The sequence below is a fragment of the Gossypium hirsutum genome, chromosome A08 (assembly GCF_007990345.1).
Source record: "Gossypium hirsutum isolate 1008001.06 chromosome A08, Gossypium_hirsutum_v2.1, whole genome shotgun sequence".
In the NCBI taxonomy this organism is placed as follows: domain Eukaryota; kingdom Viridiplantae; phylum Streptophyta; class Magnoliopsida; order Malvales; family Malvaceae; genus Gossypium; species Gossypium hirsutum.
Genome location: NC_053431.1, coordinates 6457940 through 6471962, shown reverse-complemented (window position 1 = coordinate 6471962; position 14023 = coordinate 6457940). Strand labels below are relative to the sequence as shown.

The 14023-nt window shown below is 34.1% G+C and overlaps 1 long non-coding RNA gene and 1 pseudogene across 2 annotated transcripts; one reads left to right on the top strand and one right to left on the bottom strand.

Annotated features, from left to right (window-relative positions):
- Nucleotides 1-1608: 1608 nt before the first annotated feature.
- On the bottom strand, nucleotides 1609-4025 carry LOC107961121 (uncharacterized). 2 transcript variants are annotated; one of them, XR_001701183.2, is made up of 4 exons: nucleotides 3779-3955; nucleotides 3536-3659; nucleotides 2511-3435; nucleotides 1609-2428 (listed from the first exon to the last, which is right to left on the bottom strand). It is a non-coding gene; the product is annotated as an uncharacterized lncRNA (long non-coding RNA). The 2 variants fall into 2 exon arrangements; XR_001701182.2 differs by having other exon boundaries at nucleotides 3536-4025.
- Nucleotides 4026-11745: 7720 nt separating this feature from the next.
- LOC107961092 (legumin A-like) lies at nucleotides 11746-13791 on the top strand (annotated as a pseudogene).
- Nucleotides 13792-14023: the final 232 nt, after the last annotated feature.

Genomic DNA, 14023 nt, shown 5'->3' with positions numbered 1-14023 from the left:
TGGGAGACTTTAACGAAATTTTATTCTCTTTTGAAAAACAAGGGGGACGAATAAGGGAGGAAAGGCAGATGAATGCTTTTAGAGAGGTTATCGAAGAATGTGAATTAAATGATTTAGGTTTTTCTAGGCAGTGCTATACTTGGGAAAGAGGACGATTATTTGGAAATAACATTAGAGAAAGATTGGATAGAGGGTTGCTAATCAAGATTGGTGGGATCTTTTTAATAATATTTGGTGTAACATTTATAGTATGCTTTTTCAGATCATTGCCCAATATTAGTGGATACGGCAGGGGATGGTAGAATACAGGCTAAAGATTGTCACAGGCAATTTAGATTTAATCAGATTGGTTGTTGAATGAAGAATTGGAGAAGCAAATTCAACAGGGGTGGTCAATGAATAAGACGAATACGTTGAGGAAGTTAAGTGGGTTAGGAGATAGATTGAGCAAATGGGCGAAAAAAGAAAAAAGGGGTAAGAGAACGTAGAATAAGAGATTTGAATTCCAAAATGTTAAAGTTGGGTGCTGAAGAAGTCAATAACAAAGTTTTAGCAGAAATGACAGAGATTAAATTGGAGATGAATTTAGAGGCTGATAGGGAGGAGCTTTTTTGGGAACAACGAGCACGAGCTAATTGGCTTCCAATGGGAGATAGAAATACATCATTTTTTTCATAGTTGGGCCACATATCGGAGGAAAAAAAACATAATCAAAGGGCTTGAAACTGTTTCTAGAAGATGGGTGACTGAGGTTAACGAAATCTCGAATATAGCAACAGATTATTTCAAGGATCTGTTTTTGACCAGAGAAGTTGATAACAGCGATAATTTAATCTCAACAACAACACCTTGCATCACAGAATAGCTTAACGAGAATTTGAAGAAGGAATTTCAATCAGAAGAGATCTTAGAAGCAATAAAATCTATAGCCCCTCTTAAAGCACTAGGAAATGATGGTTTTTCTGCAAATTTTTTTCAAAAGTATTGGAACATTGTGGGAGAGGAAATCACTAGGTACTGTTTGCAAATTTTAAATGGTCAACAAAATATGGAGGAGGTGAATCGCACAAGTATAGTTTTAATTCCTAAGGTGACTTCACCAAAAAACATGAGTCAGTTTCATCCTATTAGCCTTTGTCATGTGATTTACAAAATAATCTCAAAGGTGATTGTCAGTAGATTTCATCAAGTTTTACACTATTGTGTTGATGACAGTCAAGGAGCTTTCGTACCAGGACGGTAAATTACAGATAACATTTTTGTTGCCTACAAGATTTTGCATTCTTTTAAGAAAAGAAGAGAGGGTTCGAATAGAGGATTTGCTTTAAAACTCGATATGAGCAAAGCTTACGACAGGGTTGAATAGAGCTTTGTGGAGGGACTGATGAGAAGAATGGGTTTTTGTGAGGATTGGATTTCTCATAATGAGGTGCATAACAAGTGTTACGTATACAGTGGTGACCAATGGAAAAAATGGAGAGGAGTTTAGACCTACAAGAGGATTAATGCAAGGAGATCCATTAAGTCCGTATTAATTTCTTATATGTGCTGAAGGTTTTTCTCGTCTTATTCAAAAAGCAAAGAGAGAGGGGAAGCTAGGAGCAAAGGTGGGCAGAAGCAATATTTCGTTACGCATTTATTTTTTACTGATGATAGTATATTGTTTGGAGAAACATCGCTTGAAGGTGCTAATACATTGAAAAGGGTAATTAATGAATATGAAGTTTTGTCGGGGAAAAAAGTCAATTTTGAAAAATCTTTGATCTATTTTAGTGGGAACGTTGAAGAAGAATTAAAGGAGCAGGTGAGCAACATTTTGGGAGTACGTATTTCTAATAATCCGGAGAAGTATTTGGGGCTTCCTACAATAGTGGGTCGAAGGAAAAAGCAAGCTTTCATCGAGATTAAAGAACATTTCAACAAACTGATAGACAATTAGAGTATTCGATTCTTATCGGAAGGAGGAAATGAGGTATTCTTAAATTCGTTTTACAAGCTATTCCAATTTATGCGATGCAGTATTTTAAGCTACCAGTTTCTTTTTACAATGAACTTGAAAATATTATGTGTAAATTTTGGTGGCGTAATCCAAAAAATAATAAAGGCATTTATTGGTGTAAATGGAGTGATATGTGCATCCCCAAAACGAAGGAAGGGTTGGGTTTTAAAAATTTATCAAGGTTTAATATGGCCCTGCTAGTGAAACAAGGTTGGAAGATTATTATGCAGCCCAATTGTTTGTTTGCAAGAATAATGAAAGTTAAATACTTTCCAAAAAGAGAGTTTATGAGTGCAAGAATCGGATCTTACCCATCATTTACCTGGTGAAGCATATGGGAAGCCAGGCGTCTGTTAGAGGAGGGGATTGGCTGGAGAATCGAAAATGGCAAGAGTGTCAATATTTGGAATGATGCATGGATACCGGGAGCTGAAAACGGAAGAGTTCAATGTCAACAAATTGATATTAGGTATTCCATGGTATATGATTTAATTGAAAGAGATTCTATTACCTGGAAACAGGAGGAAATACATTCTCTATTCGGCGAGGAACAAATGCAGAAAATCGTCTCAATACCGCTGGCGAGCAATGAACCAGAAGATGTACTAGTTTGGAGGGAGGATAAATCAGGGATTTACACAGCTAAGACTAGTTACAGAAGGTTGAATACAACAGGGGATTACAGAATACAACATAATCTCTTAACAAAGTTTTATACAAAACTGTGGAACCTTAAGGTGCCAAGTAAAATCATAATACATTTATGGAAAATTACGAATGAGTTTGTGCTGGTCTTGTATAATCTGAAACTCTGAAAGCTGGTGATAAACACAACTTGTCCAGTGTGTCAAGCAGAAGAGGAAACGGTGAGCCACCTCTTTAGGGACTGTAACTTTACCTGACAAGTACTCCGGGATTTGGGAGATATCAATGCGACATGCAATAGAGAAACAAATTGGAAAACATGGTTAGGGACTGATTTCGAGCATCTCACTGACGAGGAATGTAAAATCAAAACCATTTTGTTATGGGCTATTTGGTACAACCGAAATAGAGTGTTTCATGAGGGAAAAAGGATCCTAGTGCATGAAGTAGTGGGATTTATCAACGCATACTATGCAGAAATTAAACACATGAGAGAAGTAATGAAGATCAGAACTGAGATTAACAGTAAGGAGTGGCTACCACCCAGAGGAGATGTAATAAAAATAAATTTTGATGCGTCTTTTAACCAGATCTAGCATACTTCAGTAGCTGGAGTCATTGCGCGAAATAAAGACGGGATAGTTATGGCATCAGGTACTTACCCAGGAGATAATATTGCAGATCTAACAACGACCGAGGCAAGGGCGTGCTTAATGGCTGTCGCTATGGCGAAAGAAAAAGGTTTTCATGAAATACAGGTTAAGGGAGATGCGTTGACGGTTATTAGGAAACTGAATTGGGAAACAGAAGACAGATAATGAATTAGAGCCTATATCCAAGAAATCAAATGAAAATCACTCAGATTCAGAAGTATAAAGTTCATACACGTACCAAGAACAGCTAACACAGTGGCGCACGGAATGGCGATGGAAGGATGGAAGTATAAAGACCCACAATATTGGGTGGAAGGGGTTCCACGCATGGTTGAAGAACTGGTAAATATTGACAGGAACCACTGCAATGATAGAAGAAATGTTAGTGACGAGTCTGGATCTAATAATGACGAATCAATTCGATGAACTCGTGGAAACAACAGAGGCTGGTGCTTAAAAAGCCAAATGCTGAGTGATTTACAGTGGAGGAGTCTCCAAAGTGACTGATGCACAACAGATTTTTGGGTTTAGTTAGAAAAAAATGGGATTTAATCTTAGTCTTTTAGTTTTTGTTTTTGTTTAGAATCTTTCTGGTTGCTTTTCTAGAATACTAAAATTTTATTATTTTTCTACTTTCAATTTCCCCAAGGCACCGTTCTGGATGCCAATTACAGTAGGACAGCTGTTGGAAAAAGTTATTGTTGCGTCTGTACTTGGATAATATCCCATCTAATAAAGGCATCATTTGGGTCTTTAAAAAAAAGTGAAGAAATAAAAGAATAAAATATATTAAAATGTTTAATGCACCCTTTCTTATATTATATTTATTTTTTCATTTTGATATTTAAATTTTTATTGGACTTCTTTTAATACTCAAACTATCATCCATTACTTAAATTGGTCTGCAACATTAGAATAAAAAAAAAGTTAACACCTGGCACTATTAAAATGCACCGCATCGTTTTTTTTTAAATTTTAATATTATGTATATCATAACGATTGAAAAAAAAAACATACATAATACGCAAATTATTCAAAAAATCAAATAAAAAATTTAGGGTAAAATACTTAGTTAGTAACTCAACTTTTAGGCCACTTTTATTGTTGTCACCTAAATAAAAATCCTTGCAATTTAGTCACCACTATTAGAAAGCACTTTCATTTTAATCAATCAAGCGTTAAAACCTCTAACAACAGCTAATTGTGTATGCCTTGCCATCATTTTTTACTATTTCTATCTTGTTCTTCCATAACTCTTTTTTTTTTGCTAAAATTAGGGCCCAATTTTTTAGACATTGCTTACATTAGGACCTAACATTTACAAAAAAAGTGTTCAAATGAAGGTTAAACCCTTCAAAACAATCAAATAAAGGCTAAACTTTTTCGAAAATACTTAAATAAGGACATCTCAAATGTCGTATATTAGGTTTTAGTTGATGTTTTTATTATTTTATTTTCTTTTCAAGCAATATCAAATTCAGTTGTTATGTGTTTTATTTTAAACATGTCAACATTCACCTGATTTTTACTACAAACAATACTAAAGTGTATAGAGAGCCTTTATTTGAGCACTTTTTAATGATTAGACCTTATATGAACAGTTAAAAGGTTTGACACTTATTTAAGCAACTCTTAAAAAGTTAGATCCCAGTTTGAGCATTTAATCTTTTTCTTCTCCACGCCACCCTCCCACACCCCTGCTTCACAAAATATTCACTAAATCTATTCCTCAATTCATTTAAGTAGAGTTACTCAATTTGGGAAGCAGGGTGTTGTGGAGAAAAAAAATGGGTTAAGGAATAAGAAGATGAACAATGATAGAGTTAAAAAATAGTAACAAATTGTAACACCCCTCACCCGACCTGATCGCTAGATCTAAGCTACAGGATGCCATATTCGATGCCGAAGCAACTACAAACATTTAACTTTCAATTCACAGCTTAATGCATACAAACATAACATTTTCAAGCCATAAACATGATATACAACTTTCCCTGGGTCTTATACAAGCCTACGTATGCTCTAAAATTAGCCTGGAATCAAATAAGGATCAATTTGTAAAAGTTTTAAAAATTTTGATTGACGTCGCGACATGAAGGAGTTCCTTATCGTGACGTGACATACTGACTTGGCCTCGTTGTGACGATGATGTTCCTCATCACCTCGTGGCCTGAAATCCAAAGCTTGTCGCGACGACCATCGCCCAAAGTCACGATGTGGACTCTATTTTTGGTATATTTTAGGCTATTTGGTACTTATTTTAAGCTTACACTTCAATGCATTCATTTTGTGCACAGTGCACATCTTTACCTGCACAAAATAACTTCAATTTTATATTCAAGTATATCCAAGTAACCACATTCATCATTATTTCAACTGATAACATCTACATGGCCTTTAATCATACCATTAGCCATTTAACATCTTTATTATTATCAATTCACACCAACATTATCAATCCAAATGCCATAATCACAACTCAAACCATTTAACATAAGTATACCATCTCAACAAGTATTACCATTAAGTAAAGACATACATAAAATAGGTTTTAAGCTATGCTATCATTCATGATTAATCAAACACAAAACACCTATATACATTCAACAAAATTGAGCTTTATAACAATTGAAAAACTATCGAATCAAAATAGGATAGTGTGAGCTTCTAGACGATCCACTTGATATGTTTTGCAAGTTGATAATCTACAAGGAAAGAGAAAACAACGGGGTAAGCATATCTAATGCTTAGTAAGTTTATAGGCATTAAACAACTACTTACCTCGATTTACAATATAATATGATAAACTACTAGCTTGACAAGTTTGCCTAACATGGCAACCATATATCAACAATGTGAGTTCAACATATATCGTATTATATAGTAATCCAAACATATAATATTCCAATTCACTTATAATCAGCATTTCAATGTCATTCATATAATCAATCAACATTTAATTAATTCAATATCAAGTTCATAACATTTTCCAAATCGAATTGATTAATTCATCACATTCTCATATCAATCCTCTGGACTTCTACATCCAGCTTGCATAATCTTTCATATACTACCAAAATTCATATATTGTAACTCTTCTTTTAAACATTATTTCACAATATCTTTTCAATTGATATACCATTATCAAATTTGCATTTTATAATTCTATTAGCCTAACTCGAACTCAAACGGATGCACGTATCCAACCAACACACCAAATTTAACACCCCATGCATTATCGGGCAATTCCAAAGTAAATAGTTTGTGCTCAGCACTCACCGGTATAACTGAAGTAAAATTTGTGCCCAACACTCATCAACACGTAGTCAAAGTAACCCGCATTCTATCTATCCTAAGATATGCCAACTATATCTAACCCTACTCGAACAGTTAATAAGGTAACCAATAATTCAATTTCATTATAAGTTTGATTCCCATTCTATTGATCTCAAAATCATCAATTCATCAATCAAGATATCATTTCATACATAGCATAGCATGATTCATCTCAATACCAAGCCAATTTCACCAATTTATACTATTTTCAATTTTGTTCAATTTAATCCTCCATCTCGAGAATCAATCAAATTCACACCAATATGATTCGATCAAACATAATCAACTGTTAATTCATTAAATATCTCAAATTGCAATTCATCATATTCAATTTATCATTTTCTTACGATTTAGTCCTTAACTCACCTTTTGTACTAAATTGTAAACAATTTAAATTACTATCAAACATACACAACTTCATAATTCAAATATATAAAAATTTAAATACCATCATACCATATGAACTTAACTGGTCAAAACAACAAACAAGTTGAATTGCAAGGACTAATCTATAATTTTGTCTTTTCCTCGATTATCCTCGGTTTGGTTCAATTCCCGATCTAAACGATAATTCAATTTAATTTATTAATTCTAAACATTTTATAACATTTTATTATAAGTATGAATCAGTTCAATTTTCATTTTTCAAATGCCCCTAAAGTTTTTCATTTTATTCAATTTAGTCCTTAAAACCAAATTGCCATATCTTTCAAAGTTGAACTTCGATTTCAAAACCTATCTCAATTACATTCTTTTAAGACCCTATAATATTTATAATTATAGAAATTTCATACTAATTTTAAAATATTTACACTTTAGTCCTTATGTTCAAAACTAATAATTTTTACTTTACAAACTAGTCCTTTTTCACTTTTAGGCTTAAAATCTAACAATTTAACACCAATACATTTAAGCATTAGTGGTAAATTTTAGAAAATTTAACAATTTTAGAAATTGGTACATGAATTAGCCAAATCAAGTTGCCACAACCTCAAAAACATAAAAATTATAAATAAACGACTTAATTGAATATACTTACCAAGGGCCAAAAGTTTGGAAGCTTCAAACCCTAACTATTTATTTTATTTGCTTCGTGAGGAAGAAGATGAACTGTAACACCCTCTAACCCCAAGCCGTTACCAGAATAGGGCTGCGAGGTATTACCGGACTTATACACTAACGTTTATACAAAACCGAGTCATAAACTTTACATTCCAAATCAATATTCAAAAAATTTCATCATAAAGTCCCTAATATGGGCCTACGGGGCCCAATATATGTTTTAGAAGTGATTTGGGACTAAACCGGTAACTTTGAAAATTTTTCCTTAAAGATAGGGGCACACGCCCGTGTGGCCTGGAACATGCCCGTATGGCTTGCCCGTAGGGCTCAACATGGCCGTGGGGCTAGGCTATGGGCAGATTTTGACTTATTCACATGGCCTGGGCACACGCCCATGTGACTTGGCCTTGTGAAAACATGATTTTTGACCATTTTAAAGCTATTTTCACATGCTAAACACATCTATTCCATGCTTCAATAACTTTCATGTTTATACACTATCATATACAAAATAACACCTTAACAACGTAGGTACATGCCATTTTACCAAAAGAAAAGTATTCACCACTTTGAGTCCGGGATCGGCTTGGATGCTGAGTCCTTAGCTTTCTTTCGTACCTAGCCTGCGCACGGAAACAAACCGTACGCTGAGTATGCACTCAGTGGTATTTCTATAAACTAATACTTAAAACAATAATAAGCTATGTATATACATTGTAACATAACTTTTTTTTTACTTTATGATCTTATTAGCTTCATCACTTACCTTTAACTTATAGCTCTTAAAAGTATTTAAACAATTCTTTTATACTTTCCATATCGTTCAATATCTTTCAATATTTGTATAACAGTTACAGTCACATAATCAATAGCAGTCAATCTTTGTCTTTAGTACTTTCATTTACCCCTATTAACATAACTTGGACCTGGACGGATACACGGATCCAACCCACACACCGGGGATAATGTACAGTGTTTCATCGGCCGAAACCGGAATATACCGTAGGGTAACAGTAACAGTAGCAGTAACAGTCATAATCAGGCACAGAGTACCTCTTCGGAACGAATCCGGAACAGTCATAGTAGTCGAAACATATAGTGTCTCATCGACACACAGTCGGAATATCCCTGAACACTTCCAATCCTATGGCATGCTAACTATATCCGGCTAGCCCGACATTGTTAATAGGGATTTCAGTCAACTTCCAATTTTCAAATTTCCATTCTTAATTTAATTTTACTTCATTTCAATACTTTTTCATAATAATTCACATGTAATTCAATTCCAATACAATAGTAGTAACAGTTTCCATCATATTATTCATATACAATCTAACTATAAAAATAACAATTACATTGTATTAAAACATTAAGTATAGTTTATAGAAATACAAACCAAATTTCTTGAATTTACTCGATATCCTCGTTCACTTTCTCTTTTCCTTTTTTCGATGATGTTTCCGGTGCTATGTTGGCTACATAAAATTTAACATTTAAAATTATCAATATATATTATTTAACAACACATTCTTTAATTTCCATGTAACTTCTACTAAAATTCCAATTTAGTCCTTCCACCATAACCATTCTTTTTCTTCAAAATAAATCCTATATTTTCATTCAATTATCATTTTAAACTATCTCAACTCTTAAATTTCAGCATAAAACACTAATTATAACTCTTCTCAGTTCAATCCCTATTATTGCAAGACCTATATTTTCTTTCACAATTTAATCCTTCTCCCACTTCTAACTTGAATATCCATCAAATTAACACTTAATTCTTCCATTTATTCAACTTAATCAACATCTAAAAATTCAATAACTTTCTAAATTTCAATATAAATCAAGTAGTATTCTTTCCTAGGATTCCATATACATCAAAATTACAAGAAAAGGGATCAAATTGACTTACCAATCAAGCTTGAAACTCCAAAACCCTAAAATTTCATTTTCTTTTTCTTTCCCTTTTTCCCTGCTCTGTTTCGTTTTTCATTCTTTCATTTATTTGTTTCTTTTATTTTATTTAATTACTTTATTATATTATATTATTATAATATACTTTAATCATTAGTATTATTTTCTTATAATATAAGTAAATACACATGTTTATTACATATGTACCATTTATATTTTTACACATTTTATTTATTTTTACCATACATTTGTCACCTTATGGCCTAATTGCTAATTTAATCCCTTGAATTTTCTCTATTCTACAATTAAACTTTTACACTATATTCAATCTAGTCCTTTCACTAAATTAACCTTAATTCAAGCTAATTCACTTAACCAAAGTGTAATTAACTACACTACTAGCTTCGTAAATATTTCTAATAAATATTTACGAATTTATTTTGCCGAAATTATAACCCGAAATTTTAATTTTTCGATGACTTTAAAATTTAGGTCGTTACATGAACTAAATGATTTATTTTTTTCTTTGATTAGTTTATTAATTAATTAAAATTAACTTGCATAATTAACATTTCTTAGTGGATCACACTTAAAATCCACCACCATTTGGTCATATACTAGTAGCCCAATTGCTCAATTGATCTTTTGATTAATTAAAAATTCATAGTGATGAATTTTTATAATTTTTACAATTTAGTCTTTATATTTTAATTAACTACTAATTTAGAAAAATTAATGTACACAACTTTAGTTAACATTTATACTAATCTCATAAATATTAAATAATAGTATTTACGGACTCAAATATCGAAAATAGAATTCCAAAATCATCGTTCTCAACACTACTAAAAAATAGACTATTACAAAAATGATAATAAGACGTGCACAATCAATCGTGCTAGAGGTTTTAATGCTCGGTAACCAAAATGAAAACATTCCCTAACAAGGGTGATTAAATTGATAGATTTTGTATGAGTTATTTTTGTTCTTTGTATTTTATATTGTAATAATTGCAATGTACGACCGTATAGAATATAGTACAACTTGCGTTTACGGGTAAAGGCTTAAACAGATGGCAAGAGGAATAACATGCTACGGCCCAGTTGTCGGAACACCATCACATTTTACAAACAAACAAGTAATTCCCTGCGAAGGTTCTTCACGTCCTGCCTCCACACCACATTTTCACGTGCTCACTTTCACTCTCCTTGGCCTTTTTAGATTTCTATTTATCCATACATCTACATCATGTTTAAAATTTTTTTCCTATATATTCTTATCAATTTTGACACTTTTATATTATTGTAGATTAGTAAAAATTTAAAAATTAAATATAATTTTAGTTAAAATATAAAAGAAAAATAATAATATTTAGGGTCAAATGATATAATTTTCTCGTATTTATTAAAATATATAAATATATAAATATCTCAGAAATAATATTTATTATTTTGTAAAATAAATAAATTTTTTGTGAGAATTAAGTCGCACTAATTTAATCAAACTCTTAATATATATAGCAAATACAACGAGAATATATAGGATCAATTAATGTTTTTAACAATTAAATCATATTTGTTATGCATACAAATTCAACATTTTGACATAACATTTTTATTAATATATATTTAATAGTTAATTTTTTAAATAGGATAAAAACTCGAAAAATATAATTTATTTGAATATGATAAAAATATAAGTTTGAGATAAATTTTGAAATGATGAAATTATTAAATGGAAATTTAAATAAAATCATAATATAATATAATGAAACATGTTTTAAAGAACTCTTTAACACTTAATTAATAAATTCATCTGATAAACATGTTTGAGCATTGAATCATTTTGGTTTGATTAGTGTAACCAAAATTCAAGACTCTTTCCTTAACCAATCTCAACTGGCGACATATCGTGGTTTCGGATTCTTCTTCATTTCCTGGTATTGTTATTTGTAAGTATATATTCATCGAAGCTTTGAGCCACCTGCCCTCCCCCAGTCTATGATGTGTAAGCCATTAACCTCAACTCCCCCATGCAAACTGCTGTGTGTCGACACAACCCTGACCTCCTTTTCCACCCTTTCTCCCCTATAAATACCACTATCCCTCCACTCCCTTCTTCACCAAATAACCATTTCAACACATAGTTATGGCGATTAACCCTTCTTTGCTCTTTCTTTCCCTTCTTCTTCTCTTCAATGGCTGCCTAGCTCGCCAGACCTTTTCGTCACAGCAGTTCCAAAATGAATGTCAAATCAATAGGCTCCACGCCTTTGCACCCCAGACCCGAATTCGCTCCGAAGCCGGCACCACCGAGTGGTGGAACCCCAACAGTCAACAGCTCAGGTGTGCTGGTGTATCTGTAATGAGGCAGACTATTGAACCTAATGGCCTTGTTTTGCCTTCCTTCGCCAATGCTCCTCAGCTTCTCTACATTGTCCAAGGTATAATAGTGCGTCACTAATGGTGTTATTACCGTTGGTATAAAATACAAAATGATGTTTAAATTTGTTTTTTCAGGAAGAGGTATTCAAGGTATTGTGATGCCTGGATGTGCCGAAACATTCCAGGATTCACAACAATGGCAGCATCAAAGCCGTGGCAGGTTCCAGGACCAGCACCAGAAAATCCGACGGTTCCGCCAGGGTGACATCATTGCTTTGCCGCAGGGTGTGGTTCACTGGAGCTACAATGATGGCAATGAGCGTGTTGTTACTATCAATCTACTTGACACTGGCAACAGTGCTAATCAGCTCGACAACATCCCTAGAGTATATAATTTTTTATAATTTTGACAATCCCTTTCTATACATATAACTTTTTGTTTTTGTTTTTGTTTTTGATGATCTCTCTCTTGTAATGTTATAGAGATTCCATCTTGCTGGTAACCCAGAAGAGGAACAGAGGCAACTGAGGAGGCTAGCACAGCAGATGCAGGGAAGAAGCGAGAGAGGGGAGGAGTCTGAGGAAGAAGGAGGAGAAGGAGAAGGAGAAGAAGAAGAAGAAGACAACCCCAGCCGCCACAGCCGCCACCAAGAGGAGGAGGAGCAGGGGCGGGAAAGCTCATCATGCAACAACCTTCTCTGTGCCTTCGACTGAAACTTCCTCGCTCAAGCTTTCAACGTTGACCAAGACGTCATTAGGAAAATCCAACGTGTACGAGGAAATAGAGGCACCATCATCAGAGTCAGGGACAGACTCCAAGTCGTAACACCACCCAGAATGGAGGAAGAAGAACGTGAGGAGCGCCAGCAGGAGCAGCGATACCGCCGTACGAGAGGAGGGTCTCAAGATAATGGCCTCGAGGAAACTTTCTGCTCCATGAGGATCAAGGAGAACCTTGCTGACCCTGAACGTGCCGATATTTTCAACCCACAAGCCGGTCGTATTTCCACCCTCAACAGGTTTAACCTCCCCATCCTCCAACAACTTGAGCTCAGCGCCGAGAGGGGTGTCCTCTACAACGTAAGCTCGAGACATTTATTTCTTAACAATATTCAATAAAATATTGAATCATATATAACACTTTATGTAACATTTCTTTTTGCAGAGAGCTGGTTTGATTCCACAATGGAACGTCAACGCTCACAAAATACTCTACATGTTAAGAGGCCGTGCCAGAGTCCAAGTGGTGAACCACAACGGCGACGCAGTGTTCGACGATAACGTGGAGCAAGGTCAGCTCCTGACGGTGCCACAGAACTTTGCGTTCATGAAACAAGCAGGAAACGAAGGAGCGGAATGGATTTCCTTCTTCACCAATAGCGAAGCCACCAACACCCCAATGGCTGGAAGTGTCTCCTTCATGCGAGCACTGCCGGAGGAAGTGGTGGCAGCGTCGTATCAGGTGTCAAGAGAAGATGCAAGGCGGATTAAGTTTAACAACAAAAACACCTTTTTCTTCACTCATTCACAGTCAGAGAGGAGGGCCGATGCTTAAACTCCAGCCGTTGCCAATGCAATCAAAATCAGGGGGATCTTTGTAGGGTAACGTAAGTAGGGAGTAATAAAAAGAGTTGCAGAGCTATGTCCGCCATGGATTTTGTTGTTGATCGTTGAGGTTCTGAGAGATTAGGGTTTAGAGGATGAATAATAAAAAGAAAGGGTCTTACAAGGCAGCCCTTTCATTTCATGTAACCGGTTGAAATGATACAACTTCAATATATGTAACTTTCTAATATCTACTTTTACTGTTTATGTGCCAACATCAACATGCAACTTCACCTAACATTTCTTTATGACTCTAAGCTTCCATTACGCCTATGATGTAAAGAAGACTTAGATTCTTCCTTTACTACTAATAGCAATAATAATAATTTCTTTATTAGTCCTACCGTATTCTTTGAAAGATGAACGAAACCATTACTTAATAATAATAACCTTGAAATTCTTTTATTGATACATCAAATTGA